The sequence below is a fragment of the Dendrobium catenatum genome, unplaced genomic scaffold (assembly GCF_001605985.2).
Source record: "Dendrobium catenatum unplaced genomic scaffold, ASM160598v2 fragScaff_scaffold_390, whole genome shotgun sequence".
Lineage (NCBI taxonomy): Eukaryota > Viridiplantae > Streptophyta > Magnoliopsida > Asparagales > Orchidaceae > Dendrobium > Dendrobium catenatum.
In genome coordinates this window covers 2920380-2929232 of record NW_021318852.1, presented here as the reverse complement: position 1 = coordinate 2929232, position 8853 = coordinate 2920380, and the positions used below count along the sequence as shown (strand labels likewise).

At 34.8% G+C, this 8853-nt stretch overlaps 1 pseudogene; it reads right to left on the bottom strand.

Moving 5' to 3' along the window:
• Positions 1-5720, bottom strand: part of LOC110116476 — a 24069-nt pseudogene extending 18349 nt beyond the window's left edge.
• Positions 5721-8853: the final 3133 nt, after the last annotated feature.

The following is an 8853-nucleotide window of genomic DNA, read 5'->3' as shown; positions in this document are numbered from 1 at the left end:
GACTCCCGAGGTGGCATCCTCCCGTTGCTGTTAAGCAGTTCCACCTCCTCTTCCTCTTCTGGATTCGCCTTCTCCTTACCCCTGCTACCTTCTCCTCTTTCCTCCTCCGGCACAGCCCTTGCTTGCCCTTCCAACAACTTCTTCATCATCTCCTCCAAAGCCATGAATTTCCCTTCCACATTCTCGCTAAATGTGGCCATCTTCTCCTCCAGATCCGCCTTAAGTTGACCCATCTCGGTCTCCAAGACTTCTACTCGCTTAGATGCCATGGGAAACGACGAGATGCCTCCGGATCCTCCAAAAATCAGCAAAAACTGCAGCGAAACAATGGAGAAAACAGTCCTCCACCGCCCGGATCTTGCTCTGATACCAATTTGATAGGTACCACTTGATTATTCCAAGTGATTCCTATCGGATCTTCGCCAAAACACAAATATTCCATTGTTTTCAATAGAAAACAGCCACCAAACAGTGGAAAAACTGAGAGAATAGGGAGAAAACGTTTGGAAAACAATAGCAAACAATTGTATTCCGCTAGTAGACGATCAAAACCAAAGCAAGATACAATGTTCTTCAATTCGAGAGGAAGAACAACTCTCCCACAATCTCCGGCAACGCCGAGAACCCAAGCAAGAAAACCTAGAACACAAAACTCTTTTCAAAATCCAGGTGAAACCCTAATCCCCTCATAACTCCCTATTAATACAATCTAATTCAAATTAAAAGCAAAAGGACTTCTCTACCCTTCCTTCTCCCTCCAAAAACACTTAAACCAAGTTTGAAAAGCAAGTGGACCCCACCCCAACCCCAATTCTCTCTTCCGCCTATTCCCTGTGCCGCTTCCGCCGCGAGTAAACCCGGACCGGCTGGGCCGGTCCAAGTTGAGCCGGTCCAGGCTGGACCGGCATAACAAACTGTCTAAAAAGGAGCAATGCTTATCATCCTTAGACGGATGAATAGACAGAGATTGTCAATCGTAGTGTGAAAATTTATCTTCAATGCTATTATCAGATATATCAAATGTGGGTAAAATGGTTGGCATGGGCAGAGTATTGGTATAATACTTCATATCATTTGGCAGCTCATATATCAATCAAAGTGCTATACGAAAGAGATCTGCCTCACTTGATATATTATTGACAAGGCAGCACACCAATGGCCAAAGTAGAGCAGTACTTGGAAGACAGAGAAAGGATCTTGACAGAGTTGAAAGGGGCATTTGTTGAGAGCTCAACAAATTATGAAGAGGCAAGCAGATGCACACAGGAGAGACATTCAATTTGAAATAGGGAAAAGAGTTTACTTGAAGCTTCAACCCTACAGATAGAAAATTTTGGCATGGAGAAGGAATAATAAGTTAGCACCCCATTATTTTGGTCCTTATGAGATAATGGAACGCATTGGTGTCGTGGCATATCGCCTACAGTTACCACCGTCGTCAATCATCCACCCAGTGTTTCATGTGTACCAGTTGCAACGGATGATAGGGGAGCACATTTCGTTTTCATCACTTCTCTCGACCTTGGCAGACGACATAGATGCGTTGTTGGAATCATTGGAGGTCGAAAGAGTGCGCCAAGGAGTAACAGGAAGAAAAGAAGTGTTAATCAAGTGGAAGAATCTTCCTTAGTACGAAATCATATGGGAGTACTACCAGACTATTCAGCAGCAATTCCCTTCATTCCACCTTGAAGACATTGTGACACTTTTGGGGTGGAGTATTGTTAGATTGGTCCAGGAGAGACCGATCAAGAAGGGGCCGACCCTTGTTTACTCCAAGCGAAAATAGGGTCCACCCCAGCTGGATTCTGCCCACCATTAGGGTAGGGGCCAGGGTTTAATGCAAGGTGGAGAAGTGACTAGAAGGGGAGATTAATTAGGAGATGTTTTCTAATTGAAGATGGCTGATTTGGGGGCTGATTTGGAAGGGGATTAATTATGAAATATTTCCTAATTGAAGAGGGTAGATTTGAGAGATTTGGTGGCTAATTTGAGGGAAGATTTGGTAAGGAAATAATTAAGGAAATAGGGCAGATTTGGGAGGGAATTGGGGGAGGGCTATTTTGATATTTGTTGTTCGTTGTTTGCTTTAAGTAGTTATTTTATCCTAGGGTTATGGTTATGTTTTTGTGCGCAAAATTTTGTGAGGTTTTTTGGTCAACTATTTTGTGAGGGATTCTAACGGCGTTTAGGATTTGGGAGAGGTCTTCCTCTTGAAAGAGGACCATTATATCTTGTATGTTCATGTTTCTTTTTTCTTATCAATAAAATATGTGGATCTACTAAATTTTACTGTTTGTTTGCTGATTTTGTTGCTCAAGTCCTATCAACTTATTAAAATTTTGAATTTGAATTTAAATTTTATAATTTAAAATTATAGGTGTATTTAATTAAGAAAATGAGAATTTCTATTTGAATGATGGTGAGATTATAATAGTCCTAAGTTGTGATGTTCATACCCTTTTTATTGCTTGTTGGAACTAGTAGGCCTCCTAATTAGTCATTTGGTAGGTTGATCGTGCTTGTTTCCATTAATACTTTGGCATTGCCACAATAGACAATGTCTTGCAATATTTCTGTAAAAGGAGTAGATTGTAACAAAATTCTTTGTTCGCAATTGTTCCAGAAATACTTCTGATTGCATGTTTGCTAATATTTCCTACAATTCTTTCTTTCAATGACTACATGGGAGGTTCAATTGGATTGCACCAATTAGTTCTTTAATCATGCAACAGCTTTGTGTGACTTTTAATTTGAACACATTTTATCACAATACATACAGACCATAAGCATGAACAACAAAAGCATCATGGTTGAAAAAAAAAAATACTTTGGATGAGAATCTTTCTCCTTTCAAAATTTAACCGATTGATCAAGTATGAAACTTCAAATTTTAGAAGAGGCTAAGTGCGGGCTCGGCTCGATATATGGAATGTGAGCTAAGCTGAGTTAACAAGCTAATAAACCCATCTTGAATTGGCCTTGACTCAACTCGAGCTATTAGATCAAGATTCATCTCACTTAACAAATATTTATATTAAATACATTTAAAATATTATTAAAAATATATAAAAACCATAATTATCTTAGTCGTCTCAACTATGCTTTTATTATTTCTCTTCCAATTTGCATTATTTTTATCATTTTATTGTTACATATTTTTAAATTAGCATCATTTTCTCTCTTTCATAATAAACGAGTCAACTTGTGAGCTAGCTCAAACTCATAGTGTTGAACTTCAGCTTGAACTAAATTAATTAGTCAAGCTCAAGTCAGTTGTAGCTCAAACTCTAATAGACATTTTTACACCACTAGAAGAGGCTATCTACTTGTATGTAATACTTGTTCTTATTGATAACTTCACATTTCCTTCCCCTCTAACCTTAATCCTTATTTGGAGTTAATTGTGTGATTGAATTTTATTAGATTCGCTAACATTGGACATTTTATTAGATTTGCTCAAGCTCAAGTCAGGTGCGGCTCAAACTCGACTCAACTTGTTTACACCACTGGAAAAGGCTATCACTGTTTATGTAAAGCTTGTTTATGGTGATAAATTCATTTTCCTTCCCTTCTATCCTTCCCAATCTTTTTTTGGTTAAATATCTGATTGAACTTTATTAGATTTGCTGTAATTGGACTTTTTTCCTTTTGCATGAGATTTCAATCTTGTGCGTAGCTTGTATAATCCCTAACGTTCTTGACATTGATTCATATCAAAAGGCTACAAATCTAACATCGAAGTTGGATTTAATCTCCTCCAATTTTCATCAAATTAACAAATAAGTGTTTTTGTTCTGCAGAAACGGCATGTTTGCTGCATTATGTGGTTACATCAGAATCCATAAAGCATATCAAAATCCTAACCGTAAGACATTCTAAATCAAGTTATCTGCATCATAAATCGCACCCAACTTGCTCTCCAATGAACCCACCTCATACTCATCAAACTCATAATAACTTAGAAGATTTAAAGTGGAACAACAAACACTCAAAAGTTCCAAAATATCAAAAAAAAAAAAATTGCCAGGAAATTTCTTATTTGTTTAATGCTTTGAACAGAATGATTCCACACCAACTAAATATCCATTTTGAGTAGAATTCAAATGTCTCATCAAAATAAAAATTCAGAGTTATTCTATAAAAGAGGAGTTAGCAACCACGTCTTTTGCTATTTATCCCTTTCAAAACCCTCCAAAGAAAGCTGGAATAACCCCTCTTTGAATCCGAATGATTACATCTATACTTAATTTTTTATTTCACCACAAATGGCAATGGAGTTATCAAACATCTAAGAATCAGTTTTTTTTTTAATGCAGAGATTGTTTGTTGAAATTGAGCAACTTAGTTAAGAAGGCACTTCATTCAATCCAAGAAACAAATTAGTCAACATAAAATTGAATGACATAAGGACTAAAGGACCAAGCACACAATCAAAGTAATCTAATAAGGGTCCCATCCCTGTTTTGCAATACATCTTGTTAGTGAAGTTATCAATTGATTAAAATAAATTGTTTCATTCTACAAAAGAACTATTACTCAATACAACAGTCAGATGGATAAACTCATGTAACCTTCCAATTTATAATTCAAATGGAAAACATTAACTATAAAATATAGACCCATATGTGAAATGGGCAAGTCTCTTCTTAAGAATTGATCAAGTTTTTACCGCCAAAATCTATAGGATCTGCATCACACTTTCAGCACTTGCGCTTCATAACACATTCCAGGGAATTTCATGGGTTTAATGTAATGCTCTAACGAAAAGAAAAAATGCTCCCAGGCGAGTTGATAAAATTGATGTCGAAGTATCAGAAAGGAAAAGAGTAAAACCTAATAAGGATATATTGATAGGAGCTCAAATGATTTAAAATATATATTTAACACGTCAAATAACACAGCTAATAGGAACAAATAAAAAATGAGAATCCATAACACCAACACAAGATAGTTGCAATGTTTCTTCGCTGAAACATTGCAAACGGAAACATTAAATTTTGAACTAATAAGGTATACAACTGAATCACAATACTGGCAGCACTGGATCAGAATCTCATCCCCAAGCATTAAAGAATAAAGTAACAAATAAGCCGCTTATTCCTCCTTTCACCAAATAAATTTATAAACGGAGATTCTCATAATAAAATAAAAACAAAATCATCATTTTCCCAGCATTCAAATTGATCAAAAATGCCGGAAGCCTAACCTCACGAAGCTGATGTGCACGCCGGAGCAAGGCCGAGCAATCGATGCAGAGGAATATCCCATAGGTAACAGAAGCCCATGTAGGGTTCTTCGCATTGCAATCAAAACACATCTGCAGAGATAAAAAGAAAACATCGTGAGAGGCGAACATATCAGCGGAGTTTATGCAGGATCTGCATTCCGTAGTCCATATCTAGAACCCTGACTAGCACAAGTGGTGCAGCAGCAATAATGTCCCACCTACGGCACGCCGAGCAGAGAGATCCCGTTGCGAAAGAAAAAGGAAATAAAGCAGTTACCTTGTTTTCGGACCTCGCTTTAAGCTTCTTGAACACCGAATTTTTGTCGGTGAAATCTTCATAAGCCAGGGCCGCGGAGGAAAATAGAGAGAGACAGTGAACATGGCGAAGAGAGGAATTGTTTCCCGGGAAGGCGGAAGAAATTTTGATGGCGGACTCCTCCCCTGCTCCCCCAACAGGAAGAATTTGGCGGGGAAGGAGGCGAGACGGTTTTCAGACAGAAATAAATAGTAAATAAATGGAAATATTATTATTGATGGCTTTGTGGCGTTAACGAGTCAAACTCGACTCGCTCTTAATTAACAGCTTGAGTTAACTCACTAATTAATCCAAGTTGACTCACTAATTAACTCATTTAACATAAAAAAATTTTGTTATTCAACCTATTATTATAATAAAATGATGAGATATAATTTTTAATATATTTAACAATTTTATACTTAAATTTTTTAATTGTAATACATTTTACAATTATTTTATATGAATATTTTATAACTATTTTGACTTATCTATTGACAAGTCAAATCAGAATTAACTCAAATTTAATTTATTTGTTCATTAAGAGTTCATTTGAGATGGCTATAGCTTTTTTTAAATATGATTGTAAACATGTTATGAAAAAAGTAACTTTTTTAAAAAAATAACTATAGAAAATAGCTTTCTAATATAAAAATTTATTAAAAGTAATAAAAAAGTAACGGTCAAACAAAAATTATAAGGGATTTTTACATACATAACACCTAAAACTTTTGTTATTACATATCTAACACCTAAACTATCATATTTACTTATATTCCACCTAAAACCTTCATAAAACCCTCATTTTTCATTTATTCTAACACTCCGGACTCATATTTCAGATGGTATATAAGTAAATATGGTAGCTTGGGTGTTAGATATGTAATAACAATAGTTTTAGGTGTTATGTATGTAAAAATCCCAAATTATAATTGCGGACTGAAAGTAAAATAGTAAAAAAAACCATCCCAAATGGCGACTGAGTTTAGCAAATGAGTTATTTACTAAGGCTTCATTTGAGACAGCTTCCTTCTTTATTTTTCAGATCACAATCACAAATTTCATTTGGCCACTATTTATTTACCATTTTAAAAAAAAATTATGCTAAGATGTCTTCTACGAGAACTTTCAAAAAGTTACTTTCTTCAAAGCAGTATCAAAATCATCTTTATAAAAAATTACAACCATCTTAAATTGAGTGAGTTACAGGGCATTTGAGGGTTTCTTTTTGCTGGGTTGGTGCTCGATAACGGATGCTTCGTGTGAAACAAACTGTTAGTAGGCAATTAAATTAATTAATATTTGATGTGTTGGCATTATGAGTTTCTATGAGAGAGAGAGATATTATAATATTTATGGCATTTTGAAGGTATTTATAAAGCTTAAATTGAACATTGCTTTATAATTTCATGTTAATCCAATTAAACTGGACAAAGATGCTGGCGAGGCCCAATAGACAAACCCAATGTATTCTGAATCTGGGCTCAATCTGAGATAGAAGCCCTGTGGCCCAGCTTGTTTTAGGCTGCTTAAAAATCATTGGCCCAATTCCCATAAGAGTTCATAAACCATATTGGATCAGTATATATTTTATATTTATTAAATTTATTTTAAAATAAATATAATAAATTATTTATCAATTATTTTTTCTATAGAAATCTTCTCAAAATAATTCAATGTCTCTTTAAACCCAAATATCATGGCTTACTTATTTTACACAATCAAAACTATGTAACTCATATTTAGTTAATTGGCATTTGATTGACTACATTTCTAGTGTAATATTTTCAAAATACATTCATTTCAATTATTTAAGTATTTAATTAGTAAATTTTAAATGAAATGTAATTCATTGTGAAATTAGAATTCACGCGTATTTAGAAATTTTAAGATTTGGTTGATTTTCAATTGCACCGTAAATTATATCATTTTCATCGTATAGTACTGTTGCTAGTCACCAACTCCGTTGTCGGTCACCACTTACTGCCGCCGTTGTCTGCTAACCTCCTACCACCATCATTTAGAGCTTTACTCTGCATTCATGTTATTTTAAGTCAAACAGAAAAATAATCACCTGTATTTCTTTAGCACTATATTTCATTTTACTCTATTCAACAAACCAAACAGTCCATATATATATATATATATATATCTCACAATCACTCCTAATAAAATTAAAAAAAAATCATAAATAAAATTTCAAGGAAATTCAATTATGCATGCATATTAAATAATTATTTTTATATTGAGTACAACAGGCTATAATATTTCCCTTCATAAGAGAGTTTTTATTTACATTATTTTGATTGGACAACTTTTCATTATCGGGCTAATTAATCTCCAGCAATTCTTAACTTCTTGGGGCTCGATCGCACCAGATGAATAGGCCTATCTTGAATCGCACGAATTTTGATGCTTTATCTGTGTTTACAATATTCAAGAATTAATACCGATTCATTTGATGAATCTAATGACAATAAAGATGCCCGATCTAAATTGAAGTGAGCTCTAATTAAGTAATAGAATTTTTAAATATTGATTAAAAAATTAAATTGATTTTAAGACTTCTTCTGATACAGTTTTATTATAGCGTTTTAAAAAAAAAAGTTAATACTATAAGAAATATTAGAGTTTTTACGCGAAAATTCATGAGAGGGAAAAATTATATGGCCTCGCCTAGCTAAAATTATTTAACTAGTATTTGTCATTATTACGAATGATGCCCTTACTTGTGGGAAGACATTATTACAATATATTTGATTGTTGAAGTTGGAAGAGTCATGTGTCATGAGAGATGACAGAAACAGACAATGTGCTTTTTTGTTTGATCTCCCTCCTTTGAAAATAGAAAATTACAAATTAGAAAGTCCAACATAAATCCCAATGATGATGTCGGGAATTGGAGTTAGTATTGATGGTATACATCAATTTATAAACAATGACATGCATTGACATTATTCATGGTAGCGGTTAGAAGACTATAGAATAGATGATTATAGTTAAGCTATGGTGGTCAGAATGATCATACTAGGATGACGGTGTTCTGATGACTATAATCGAGCAACAATGGTCAAAATGATGGTAGTCAGGTGATAAAGGTTGCTAGTCCGTACTGAGATTGTAGTTGGGTGTCATTGGTCATGGCCTTCATCAGGTGATGGAGGTAGGATGATCATAGTTGGATGATAGTCAGGGGAACAAAAATGGGCGATGGTGGTCAAAGGATCGTAGTCGAGTGACGGAGGTCGGTGGATCGTAATCATGCCATGGTGATGAAGGTCGGTGGACCGTAGTGAGAATATAGTTGGATGGCATTGGTCGAAAGCCT